At 42.5% G+C, this 13,790-nt stretch overlaps 1 pseudogene; it reads left to right on the top strand.

Moving 5' to 3' along the window:
* The first annotated feature begins 8,037 nt into the window (after window positions 1-8,037).
* On the top strand, window positions 8,038-13,353 carry LOC124973461 (histone H1.0-like; annotated as a pseudogene).
* Window positions 13,354-13,790: the final 437 nt, after the last annotated feature.

Raw genomic sequence — 13,790 nt, forward strand, 5'->3', positions numbered from 1 at the left:
TCATTGACAGAGGGGGAAGTGGGTCAAACTGACCCTTACCTAGGTACAAACTAAAGAATGGTTGCTAACATCCACACAATTACTGTTTACATGGTACATTGTTCAGGAGCAATAGGAATCAAAAGAGAGCAATTCTTTACTACATAGGAGTTGCCATTGTATATTATTAAACATGTCACACCAAGTAACGGGATGGGCACAGAGGCAGGGTGTTCCCATGGGAGAAGTTTATTTCCTGCATAACCTGGAGTCTCAGAGCAAAAGGGAGTCTGTATAGTCATTTCCCTTAGAGTCTGACCTATAACATTCTCATGGAGTCAGATCTGTCAGTCCATCACACTGATTGTCACAATAAACGCGGATCAAGCCTCCAGCAACATTCGTGCAACCATCGAAATGCCATGCTGCATACAAATTTCTTCTGCCAGATTATTCAATTTATCATGTTAACTTTGACCTCATAGAAACTCTAAGGGCATAAACAAAATGTGACAACTTCTTATCCAGAACATAACATGAATGGCCTTTAAGGCAATTTCCATTAGAGTCCTCCTCTCAAAGGAGTCCAGCCTTCACTCTCCACAGCCCTATCTGCATTCTGGACATCTGGGTCCTCTTCTGAATCACCCATTAAACACTGCTTGAAATAGTGTAAAGGTTTTCCAGCTTGCATCTATAAACTTTTCAGAATTTCTCCCCCTGAGAAGTTTTCTAAACCATGGTCATTTTCCAAGGAATTGTAAACAACTTGGTCAGCTTATTCACAGTAATGGCCCCACTTCTCAGTACTAATTTCAGATTTTGTCAACATTTTTCAGCATTGTGACTAAAAGACCTGCCAAGATAAATTTTAGAAGAAACGTTTATTTGGGGCTCATGTTTTCAGAGATCTCAGTCCATATATTTCCAACTCCATTGCTCTGAGACCAAGGTGAGGCAGAAGATCATAGTAGAAGAGTGTGTCAGAGCAGCTCAAACATGAAAATCAGGAGGCAGAGTGGGCCCTGATCACCAGGGAGAAAATGTAGACCTCAAAGACACAGCCAATGACACATGGTCTCTAGACATGCCCTACCTGTCTGCAGTTACTACCCAGTTAATCCTCATCAAACTCTGATGACCTGATCATTTCACTTTGAAGTCTTGCATGGTGTCATACAGGAGCTTTCTGGGGACACCACATCTAAACCGTAACTAGTTATCACTGTGTCTCATCTTTTCTGAACTGTTTGCCTGATTATTACCATGAGCCATCAGGCACATGCCCAGTTCTCCCTGGAGGTAACTCTCCATTCAGAGCCCTGTCTGCATCTCCCAAGTTCATGTTCATGGGCTGTCTTTGTAACCCTTGCTCTGAGAGTCCTGGATAAGTTAGTACAAGGTTTCTGCTGTTTCACCAGGTGACACCTTTGAACAACTCCGTCTGATGCTTGCACTGGGCACTGTCCTTGGTGTGTACACATGCAGCCTGATGGCTCTTCTCATGCATGTGCTGGGTACTGTCCTTGGTGTGCACATGCAGCCTGATGGCTGTTCTCATACATGTGCTAGGTACTGTCCTTGGTGTGCACATGCAGCCTGATGGCTGTTCTCATACATGTGCTGGGCACTGTCCTTGGTGTGCACATGCAGTCTGATGGCTGTTCTCATACATATGCTGGGCACTGTCCTTGGTGTGCACATGCAGCCTGATGGCTCTACTCATGCATGTGCTGGGCACTGTCCTTGGTGTGCACATGCAGCCTGATGACTCTTCTCATGCATGTGCTGGGCACTGTCAATGGTGTGTGCACATGCAGCCTAATGACTTTTCTCATGCATGTGCTGGGCACTCTCTTGGTGTAAACATTCACATCATGGCTCCTCTCATGCATTCCTGGGCACTGTCCTTGGTGTGTGCATGCAGTTCTATTGCTCTTGTCACCCATATTCTGGGCACTGTCCTTGGAGTGCCCACGCAGCCTGATTTTTCTTCTCATGCATGTGCTGGGCAAGTTCTTTCCAAGGACAGCAACTGACAAGAATAGTAGAGATTACACCTTAGTGAAATCAAGCTGGGATAACAAGATACCTGTAGGTAGGAAGTGTATAAGCAACATAAATCTATTCCTCCTTACCTCGGAAGCTGGGAATCTCAGGATCTTGGGACGTTCAGTATTACTGTGTGGCAAGGGAAGCATCCTGGTTAGATATGGTGCCTGCTTGCCACAACCTTACATGGTGGAGGTTGAACAAGCTCCCTAGAAACTATTTTCAAAGGCACCCAGTCCATTTGTGAGGCCCTGCATTCATTACTGATTGATCACCTCCCGTCACCTTACCTCCAAAGTCATCACTGTGGGGTTCAGGATTTTAAAAATTGTTGGGGAGGACACAAACTCCTCTTTTAACATTCTCATCTCTACCTACAGCTGATGTGCTCACACATTTGTTTTCCAGCAAGATACATTCAGAGAAATTAACTTTGGCTTCTCATGTGTTTACACACATCTTGAGGCTTTTCATGGTTTCTCTGTACCCAAAGCAGCCTTGGAGGTGGGACTGGATTGACATGATGGCAGTTATGGAAGGAGCAGCAGAAGGAAAGGAAGGCACCAAGTGGCCTTTGCCTGGCAGAGCTGAGGAGCTGCTGTTGGCACAGGCCCTCCCCATACCTGGAAGCTGGATTCCCTTCTGTTCAGAGTTTTGCCCTGTGGAGTCTCCAAGACAATTACCATTTGACTTTAATGCAAAGACAGGTCATGCCTGAGCTTAGGCATTATATTTCACTAGGAAGTTATAGTTGAATAGAGTGTATACATGATAAATGCAAGAAAAGAAAATAAGGAGTTATTCTAATTCATCAAGTTCATAATCTATGGATTTAAACACTCTCAATTGCAAAGTAAATACATGCCCATTATGAAACAGAAATATGAATAAAGATCTTTTAAACTTCCAAGAAATTAATAGTAGATATTTTAGGATGGATAAAACATTTTATTATAAAGGGTCAGATGAATCAATCATTAATAGTAAAAAAGTTCTTGACTTTACTCTGCAATTGAGAATGATGTGATAAAATGTACACATCCGCATGTGTGTTTAAATAACTTTATAGCTTCTATAAGTTTTATAAGGGTGAGATTTAAGTGTTACTGACTAGTTTTTAATTTAAGTTTAGGATCTAGTGTGTATCTCACTGGTGGAGATCTTGTTTCACATACAATAGAACCCGAGTTAGATGCCGGGAAAGTATCCAAAATCAATAACCAAATTACAACAGCAATAACAACTCTCTCTCTCTCTCTACACACCACTCTCTCCACACACGCACACACACACACACACACACACACACATACACACACACACACACTGAGACTGACATGAAATTCATTTCTATGAAGAGCTATATCATGTTAGAAAATAAATTGCCCCCTGGGAACCATTATCTTTACACATATTAGAAATTGTATTTTGAAATAATGATCATAAACTTATTCCAATAGCCTTTAAGTTTATAAACATTTCTGAGAAAACTATAGAAAATTAAGGAAGAACATTATTCTCATAATTAATCACTGTTTAACCTACTTGCCATCTAAGAAGTGCTAGGAATGTTCACAGACGTTCACTTTCTGTAACCCACTTCTGCAGGTGTAAGAGACACAGTGAGTATTTGGTATTTTTGCTGCTGTGATCAAAACACCTGAAAAGAACAAGATTAAGGAGGAATAAATAATGTGAGGGTCACATTTTAGGTCTCAGTCCATAGATGGCGACTCCATTCCTCAGGGCTCAAGTGGAGGAAGAACATTATGGTGATGGTGAGATGGAGGGACGTGGCTCAGGACAGGACCACAAGAAGCAAAGGGTAACTACTCTGCTCTACAAACAAAAAATAAAACCACAAGGGCACACTCCAAGGGACCCACCTCTTCCATCCACACCACCCTGCCTGACAACAGTTGCCACCCATGTAAAGTCACCAATGGATGAATGCACTGAGTGCATGAACCTCTCACCCCAGTCAAGTCACCTCTGCACCCTCTTCCATTATCCCACACAGGAGCTTGGGGGACACCTCACCTCCACACCATGACATGCAGCTCCAGCACATCTCATCTGACAGACACTGTTTGATCCAGGAGTGGCAGTGGCCACATGTGATGTCAGTGGATTATGTGCTGAGCATGGGGGAGGGATTTGTATACAGGAGTAGTCAGGAGTCCACATGCAAAGAGAAGACAGTGTCCTGGAATCTCAGGGCAGAGATGCATAGGGAGTTCTTCTCCTGATAAAAAATGAACATTGGACAATGAGTAAAACATTACCAAGAGACCTAAAGCTTTCATTCCTCAATGTTACCTTAGAGTCAAAGTCACTGAACTTATGAGGAAGCCTAACATCAGGAAACAGTAAATCCACACAGTGTGCAAGTACAAACAGAAACTTGCACTGAGACACACACACTAACATGCATGCATACACAGGAGTTGAAGGTGACTTGAAGAATGAGCAAGAGAGTGATCATTCTAAATAAAAGTTCAAAAGTCCAGAGAAGACCTCAATGTGACTGAAGAAACAACAACTGTATCCTTTCAGGAAGGGAAGAAAAAATTTTTGTTAGAAAATAAATTACACTGACTGATAGAAATGCAAAAGGAAATTTTTAAAAGACAAACTGGGAAAATCCCCAGAAGGAAAAGACAACAAGAGCAGCAACATTAGAAGACTGACATTTGGAAAAGGTAGAAAATGTAGGTGAGGGTAAAAAGAGAACTAATATTGCTTATGTGTCTTCCTAGATATGTAATAAAATTTAATAAAAAATATTTAAAAAAATAAAATATAATAAATATCACACTGTGAATGAAAAGAATTCTCCAAAATCAAATATCTGTGCTATTGTTTTAAAGAAGCATGAAAACATCAAAAAAGAAGGAGAAGCTTTATTGAAAGCATTTTCATGAAAAATTTGCTTTGGGAACTAGATCCTAAAGCATCTGAGGGGACATTTCTATTGACAAAGAAAGGTCCGGAGTTCACCCTTCCCTGAGCCAACAAGAGGGATGCAGACCCTTGAGAGACTGGAAGGAGGGTGAGCACTGCACAAGTATTGATGTGCCCAGGAGCCAGTATGGAGAAAATGTAAAGTACAAACTGGAACTGACCGCTGAAAAAGGCCCTGATTCTTTAAGGGGGAATACATCAAAGGCAGGGACAGGATTTCAGTGGGAGGAGTTTTGTTTGAGTGCTTGTTTCCTGGTGTGGCTGGGATCTTGCAGTAAATAGTTTGATTGGCATTTGGCAAGCTACACTCATCCCAGGAAGGCTGTGCTTCAACCTGGGAAGGAAGCCAAGACAGGGTGCCCCATCAATCAGGCATTCTAAATGCAGGGGGTTCTGATTGGGAGTTTCTAAGATGAGGCTTCCCTGCTCAAACATGGCTCAGTTCACATACATGGTTCACAGGTGTCTGTCAGCAGGATGCCCCGTGGAAATGAGTCCACTGCCCACATTGCTCTCCATAAGATCTACCTGCTGTCCAGAGATCATACACTAGAAGATCCCAGGGTTAAGGTATTCAGGTACAAGAGTGACAGATAGTGCAGATTCCTGGAGGACCTACTGTCTACTAAAGCAATGGCACAGGCTGTCAAACAAAAGCTAAGCTTGTGTCCATCTGCTGGAGAAGAAGCTGACATCCTCTATGGCATGGAAGAGATCCAAACAATCAGCCTGCCTCTAGGAAGCTGCTCACTGTCTCAGAGAATGATGCACCCTCAGAGGCTCAGCTTCTGTTTACCTTGTTGGGAGGTCAGATAGTAATCAAATTTGTCTTGAAGAAAAAGGTAACCCATTGATAAAATGGGTAAAGACCCAAATAGACATTCTCAATGACATATGAGTGGCAAAGTCTATAAAAAATAGTCAACATAAGTCATGAAGGAAATGCAAATGTAACCTACAATGAGATATAATCTCACCCAAGTTAGAAACGTTCATATAAAATAGAAAAAAAACACAAGTGCTCATGATGCTAGGGAAAGGGATTCTCTTATTCACTGTTGGTGGAACTATAAATTAGTACTGGCATTCTGGAAAACAGTTGGCGGGGTCTTAGAAAACTAAAAATAGGACTCTCCCAGGATTTAACTGTCCTACGAATGGGTGTATCCAAGGGAAATAAAGTGATTCTATCAAAGACATGCCTGCACTCCCATGTGTACTGTAGCACCATATACAGGAGCCACAATAGTTCAATCAACCAAGGTTCCCAATAAGAGACACATGGGCGAGAAAAACATTTGCACTTACTCAAAATGGAACATTAAAGAGTGAAGCCCTCCACTCTGCAGCAATATACATGGCACTGGGAGTATTTAAGTGAAGTCAGACAGACACAGAAAGACAAGTATAATATATGACCATTGTCATCCATGATATATTCTAAAATAGCTGGAGGTTTATGCAAGTTTCCAAACCACAGAAATGATTAAAGTTTGAGGAGGTGGAATTGCTTATTTCTCTCGTTTTTCTATAACATGCTGTAATATGTAGCAGATATCCTGTGGGACCCAGAAAGATGAATCAATATTGTGTCTCAATACTAATAACAAATGAGCCCTGGAGAGGTCAAGCTCATGCTGATGAACCTCTGCACTAACTCTGCCTACACCACCACTGATACTTCTAAAGGGAACCATGGAGTAAGAAACAGTGTGCTGGAGGGCAGCTGGTGTTTCCTGGAGAGTCTAAGTATCTGTATCTGTTTTGGGGCCAGAACTAACATTTTTGTACTGCAGTGGGCATATAAATGGATATAATCACATTTCAAAAGCATCCATTTATATGGACCCATTACCAAAGTCACTGTTCTTCATCTTGCTGTTCCTAAGTCCCTTACCAGCCATGTATCATCCTCCACAGTGGTCATTGCTGTGTGCCTGCTTTAATGAGTCCCTTCTCCTGGCCTCCCTGTCTTCCAAGTTTAGCTGGACATTCCCTTGAGGAGTGCCTGTTACACCTTCTTGCCCTGTGCTGGTAAATCTTCCCAGAAGGACATCTGCACCCTGGGAAATCCATCCTTCCCTGACCATTAAGTGGAAAGGGTTTCTCCATGAGCCAAGGTCCTCTGAGTCCTGGGAACACCACCTTGGAGCAGTGGCTTTCACTCTGGATGCCTTCTCTGTTTCTTTTTAAGTTGTTAATGGACTCTTTCACTATTATGATTATTTATATAGTGTGCTGAGAATTGAACCCAGTGTATTACCCAGGTGAAGCACGCACTCTGCCACTGAGCCAAAACCCCAGCCCTCTTGATGCCCTCTTGATCACCATTCTTGAAAACCCTTCTCCATAATTCCCACCATTATTCCACCTTAACTTCCATCTCTACATACAGAAGAAGAAACTCAATGTCAGGTCAGATCCTTCAATTGTTATATGGGTTTAAAAGCATTATTGAATTCCATAGACCCACCATTGTGCTCTAAAAAGTTGATGTTGCATAATTTTAAAGAAGCTGTAGCTGAGAAAATCCTGGAAAGAGGAGATGAAGGGAGGAAGGGGGAAGTTATATATAAAGCCATAGGAGTGGACTTGTGCCCGTGCACCTGCTCTCTGCACTTTCCCTGGACAGAAGGCTGAGCATGTGGGGTAGAGTGCACTGGGCTGAATGTTTAGTGGTAGGAGGTGTCAGTACTGGCTGACCAGGTGCTCTTAACACACTCATTCTTTTACAAACTGAGTGAGTCTTTGAATGTGGAATGGGAGACTCAGAGCTTAGAAAAGGTTGGCAGGCTGGACAAGAGCTCAAATCTATCACACACTGTGCAGTTGGGCCATGCAGAGCCAGCACAGGGAGCCCTCTGGAGACCCATGCCCAATAGGAGAGGCCGTGATCCCTTGCCTGCACCCCTGAAATCAAGACTCCAGACTTTTCTGCTTTTTAGTTGCCTGAGATTGTACCCCTAGTCAGGCTTTGTTTGGTTTCCAAAAATGGCTGGTCCTTTGGAAGTAACCTTCAACAGCTGATCCAGGCAGGCTACCATGAACGAGAGCACCAAGTCCCATACTGTGGACAAACCCAAGCATTCCAAGGTCTTCAAGAAGTCCACAGACCACCCCACTATTCAGACATGATTGAGGCCACCATGCAGGCTGAGAAGAAACATGCCAGCACCTGGCTGGAATCTGTCGGGGTCTTAAGCCCCCCTGCTCTTCTCGAGCAGTGTCAAGGGAAGGGAGCACTCCCCAACAAGGTCAGACCAGGTAGGTAGGGCCCACTGACTGCCCACACCCAGCTCTCTGGGCAGAGGACAATCAGACACATCAGGGAGAGCAATCACAGCAGGAACTCATTTATTAAGGAAGTCACACAGCTTTTATGTAGCGTGGAGACGAGGCGGGAACCAATCAGTTTAAAGGTCAGCAAGGCATGGGGGGGTTCACGCAGGTGAGAGTCCCATAGGACTATATGGCAAGCACGAGCTGATCAGGTTCATGGAACTGTTGTTAACCAATCCCTGATGGTGGTCTGATTTATCATCATTAACCTTTGGAACCGCCTTTGAAGCCTTGATCCTGCTCACCCACCAGGGAGTAAGGAGTCAGCCTGAGTTAGTTAACATGTCATTAGTCCCAACATATCCCCCTGTTTTATTTTATATTAAGGGTTTGTCTTTCTTGTGTTGCCCCTGGGTGGGTCTTACCCATCATGGAACATCACCCTAGCAGTTTGGGGGGTCTGCCTTACTTGAAGGCATGCCTGTCTTAGATTGTCCTCCTTTAAGGATCTTACCTGTCATTGACTACCAACTTAGCACTTCAGGCGGGCCCCTAAGGAGGAGCAGGGCTTATGGGAGAGACACTTAGACCCCAGAGTCCTGATACAAGTGATCCATGATCCTATAGGGCTCCCAATCATCATTATGACTGGTGGTATAATGCTTTTGGACCACCATGAGCTGCCCAGACTTAGCCTGGCTTTTCAGGAAATGGATAAGCTTATTGATTATGCAAGGTCCAAAGGTGAACACAAGGATAATGGTGATTAGTGGTAGCCTAAGTGGGAGGAGGTAGGGGAGCCACCTGTATAATCTAGTCCAGAGGAAATTAGAGTGGTGCTTGCTCCTACAACGTTCCAGATCTTCTTGTAGGTTTTTGATTTTATCTTGTACAATGCCAGAGCAGTTGGCATAGAAACAGCACTCTTCACCAAGGAACAGGCAAAACCTTCCTTCCTTTGCTGTTGGCAGATCTAAACCACAGTGATTTTGCAGGATGACAGCGACCAAGGAATCAAGTTGAGCCTGTAGATCTAAGATGGTAGAGCTGCAAAGTGCAATGTTAGGAGCTCTGTGTAGCTCTCAAGGAAGTCGACTGCCAAAGTCATGAGGTCAGAGACCCTAATCTTAATCACTGTTGTCCCATTTTTGCTACTGTGCATTACACTCTTTCTTAAATGTCATTTTAAGCAGTTACACATATTGACTCCTGAGTCTATATGAACATTAGTTAACACAATTTAACATTATATCTAAAACATGAATTAAAGAAAGGTTGAGAGAGCTTTTAAGTTTCCTTTTGTGTGGCAAAGTGGTAAAATGCTTTCATGCTTAACCTTTAAACAAATCAGGCTCTCAATAACTTTTAGAAATACATTTAACAAATTTTACATATACCCTATTGATAACAGGTCCTATAATAGAATGTTAAATGATAGGTTTACCATTACAGACAAGTTTAGCAGCTTGATAAATTTTCTGCTTTAAAGGCTTGTATACCTGGAAAATATGAACACATTTAATATACAAAGAGTGAACATTTTACAATTACCTTGACACTTTTATATTACCAAATTTAGTTTTTAAAGAAAAATTTAGACTCTAACGTAGTGTAATACTCTAACAGTTGTTTAACCATAATTGTATAAACCCCAATTTTTAAGACTGATTTTTCTAAAGACTAAAACTTAATAGACACAAAGTTAAGAGTGAATTAGTGTTTCTAAGAAATCTTTGTCATTTTACCATATAGATTAAGCTTTGGTTTATATCAGAACATCAGTATTTTACCTTAGGAAAAACCTTAAATAGCTTTAATTGTGTCACATACATACAACCAACTTAGTTACATGCAAACTTGTTGAAACTTGCCCTTTACAGACTTTCTTTGCACTTATTTAGACCCTCATGTGTTTTATCACATAAGCACTTTCTTACCCAGAAACATTTTGTTCTTCACTAAATATATTTCCATATCTAGAACCTTTTATTTTTTCTTTCCTATGTGTTGACCTTTTTGTGCACATTCTGAAACAACTCTTAAGAAATTTCTTAATTTATATAAATTACTTCATTTTAATAAGATTAAATATTTTGTTATTTATAGTACTCTAATTGAAACACAGTTGAAACCTCTAGAACATTTTTTTATGTAGAATTGTACCTGTTAGGACATAACTCTTAGTAACCTTGTTTTTAGTCAAGATATTGGACAAGTGTCCTGAACAGTGTTTCCTATCTTTTTCTTGTTGAAGGAAAGTCCTAGAGAAATTGATGTTAGACATTTTGTTAACATCAACATTTTATTAGTTTGACCACCTAGAGACTTGCGAGTTATTTTTAAAGACATTTTACTTCTATTAGTTTACCCAATTTGAATTGAACCTTTTTAAATCTCGTGAATTAAAAGTATCTGGATTCATTTTTAAATTTTCATTTTAGGAGCGCTCAATTTTGATACAGACAAAACATGACATCAGACAGCACGACATACAAATAACACAAAATCAAAGGCCTTGTAACTTTATAGGTGAATTTCCATTGCAATGTAACAGATGTTCAAAAACTCTAGTTGAATAAAAAAATAGAACTGATCAAAAAAGTCATGAGCTCAAAAAATGTAGAATTCAAAAAAAAAACAAAAAACTAAAAAACAAGAGTCCTGGAAAAATTATACGACTGTTAATTACTTTAGTAAAGCATCATAAAATTTACTTTTGCTGGAGTTTAGGTAAGACTCTTTTTACCTTTTTTTTCTTCCTTGGGTTTGAGACCGGTCTCATTCTGAGCCCTCAGGCTTTCTCTATTTACATTTCAATGTAAGCCTTGACTGAGATCTGAATCTGAAAGGAGCTAAAATGTTCTAGCAGAAACTTGATGCCTAGGGCATTTTAACCCTTTTTTCTGGTTCAATTCAGGTTTGGAAGCAGAAAATTGTGAAACAATTATCTTCCACTAATTGTGGGGAATGGGGCTACTATATCATACTCTTTACTAGGACATGCCACTGATAGTTGGGCTGGTTACTCCCTGCACACTGGCATATGTGGGACCTCATGGCAGGAGGACTAGGTGGGCTGGGCCAGGGAATGGAAGCAGAAACAACTGAGTCAAAGTTGGAGGAGGAGGAGGGATTAAGAGGGGGAGAAGAAGGAGGGTTTGAGTTTGCAGGAAGAGCATAGAAGCACAAGAAAGAAGAAACTTGAAGATAAGGAATCCCTTTCTATCTGCCCGTTCGCTCACAGAAGCTGTGTGCCAATATCTTTGGTAGCCACAATCCACCTTCCCATGGAGTGATCTTTCATCCTTGCACAGGCCAATTTGTGATCAGTAGTCATTCCTTCCCAAACTAACATTTTAGCATTTACCTAGAAGGCCATACAGGGAGGGGGGAGGTTAGAGTCAGTGAGTTCTCTCCCAGTATCATAAAATGGCCACCGGGAAGATTTCCCACCATCCAGAGGCAGCGGCTCTTTTGGGGGAAACGTGGAGCCCCCTTTGGGAGGTCCTGGAGAGAAGCAGGCCTTAAGGGCAGAAAACATAGGCTAGACTCCCAATGGGGGACCCTCCCCTAAATTGATTTCCCTCTTCCTAACAAGTTGTTTTACACAATCCCATGTGGACCAGTCAAAAAGATTAGTGGCAGGAAGCCAAGGAGCCACCCAAGTAAAGGTGTTCCAGGCTTTTTCCGCCTGTGTATCAGACAACTCAAGGCCCCTACTCTTCAGCATTAGTTTAAGAGCTGAGAGCGCAGGGTCACTATGTGTGGTGTGTGTTTGCCCCATATTTTGGGGATGCCCTTACCTCGGAACTTGCTTGACCCGATCTGCTGGTACTTTCAGTTTTGAAGCTGCCTCTTTGCTTTGGCTGCGGATCAGCCTTAAAGGGCCCCATGTTCGGCGCCAGATCTTGGGGTCTTAAGCCTCCCTGCTCTTCTCAACCAGCAACAATGGAAGGGAGCACTCCCCAACAAGGTCAGACCAGGTAGGTAGGGCCCACTGACCGCCTGCACCCAGCTCTCTGGGCAGAGGACAATCAGACGCATCAGAGAGAGCAGTAACAGCAGGAACTAATTTATTAAGGAAGTCACACAGCTTTTATTTAGGGTAGAGACGAGGCAGGGAACCAATCAGCTTAAAGGTCAGCAAGGCATGGGGGGGTTCACGCAGGTGAGAGTCCATAGGACTATATGGCAAGCACGAGCTGATCAAGTTTGTGGAACTATTGTTAACCAATCCCTGATGGTGGTCCGATTTATCATCATTAACCTTTGAAACCGTCTTTGAGGTCTTGATCTTGCTCACCCACCAGGGAGTAAGGAGTCAGCCTGAGTTAGTTAACATGTCAATAGTCCCATACTGCAGACAAAACTAAGCATTCCAAGGTCTCCAAGACATCCACAGACCCCCACTATTCAGACATGATTGAGGCCACCATGCAGGCTGAAAAGAAACATGCCAGCTCCTGGGTAGAATCCATGCAGAAGTGCATCAAAAGTCACTACAAGGTGAGAGAGAACACAGACCCCCAGATCAAGTTATCCATCAACCACCAGTGTTCTCACGCAAACCAAAGGAGTGGGTGACTCACGGCCCTACTGTCTGGCCAAGAGTGATGAGCCCAAGAGGTCAGTGGCTTTCAAGAAAACCAAGAATGAAGTCAAGAAGGTGTTCAACCAAAAAAGTCCACCAAGTCTAAGACAGCTGTTACCAAAGCCCCAAGCAAGAAGCCCAAAGCCCTGCTAGTCAAGAAAGTAAAGAAGTTGGCTGCCATGCACAGGAAAACCAAAACACCCAAGATTGTCAAAGCCAAGTCCAGCAAGGCCTCCAAGTCCAAGAAGGTCAAACTGATGAAGTTCAAAGTCATGTCCAGTGCCAAGCAGTCCAGCAAGATGAAGGGAGAGTGGAGGCCTTTCTATGGTTGCTCCTTCCTCCCTGTTTTCTGTAAATGCTTTTCTCCTTTCTGTTCTCTTGATCCTCATCTGCAACCCTTCACCCTGTTCTATTTTGACTTTACAAGATACACTTTGGATTCCTCAAAAATTGTGGATAACACCCAAGGACAGCAACCACAGATCTGATCTGTGCCATGATGAGGAATTGCTTGTGTTTTGTTTTGTTGATCTGATAGTAATCTTACAGGGTATGGATTTGGGTGTGTGTATGTTGGGTGGTTTGTTTACTCTGAAGGCAGATGGAGGAGGAGAGAACAGCAAGGACGTCTGTTTTGGCTAATCTATAGGGAGCCCAGGGAATGCTGGTTGTAGGAGTAGCTCCAAATTTTGAGATTGGGTGCCCCTTTTGACAGTTTCAGAACCTTTGGTGGGGAGGAAATGGGTGGCAGCCAGTAGCAACAAAGGGGGGAGGTAGAGAGAACTCTCCCTGGGCTGACCTCCGGTGTATCTCACTTAGCATGATATTCTCCAGTTTCATCCATTTGCCTGCAAATGCCATAATTTTATCATTCTTTATGGCTGAGTAATATTCCATTGTATGTATATACACCTCAGTTTCCTTA

The sequence above is a fragment of the Sciurus carolinensis genome (genome assembly GCF_902686445.1).
Source record: "Sciurus carolinensis chromosome 19 unlocalized genomic scaffold, mSciCar1.2 SUPER_34, whole genome shotgun sequence".
Lineage (NCBI taxonomy): Eukaryota > Metazoa > Chordata > Mammalia > Rodentia > Sciuridae > Sciurus > Sciurus carolinensis.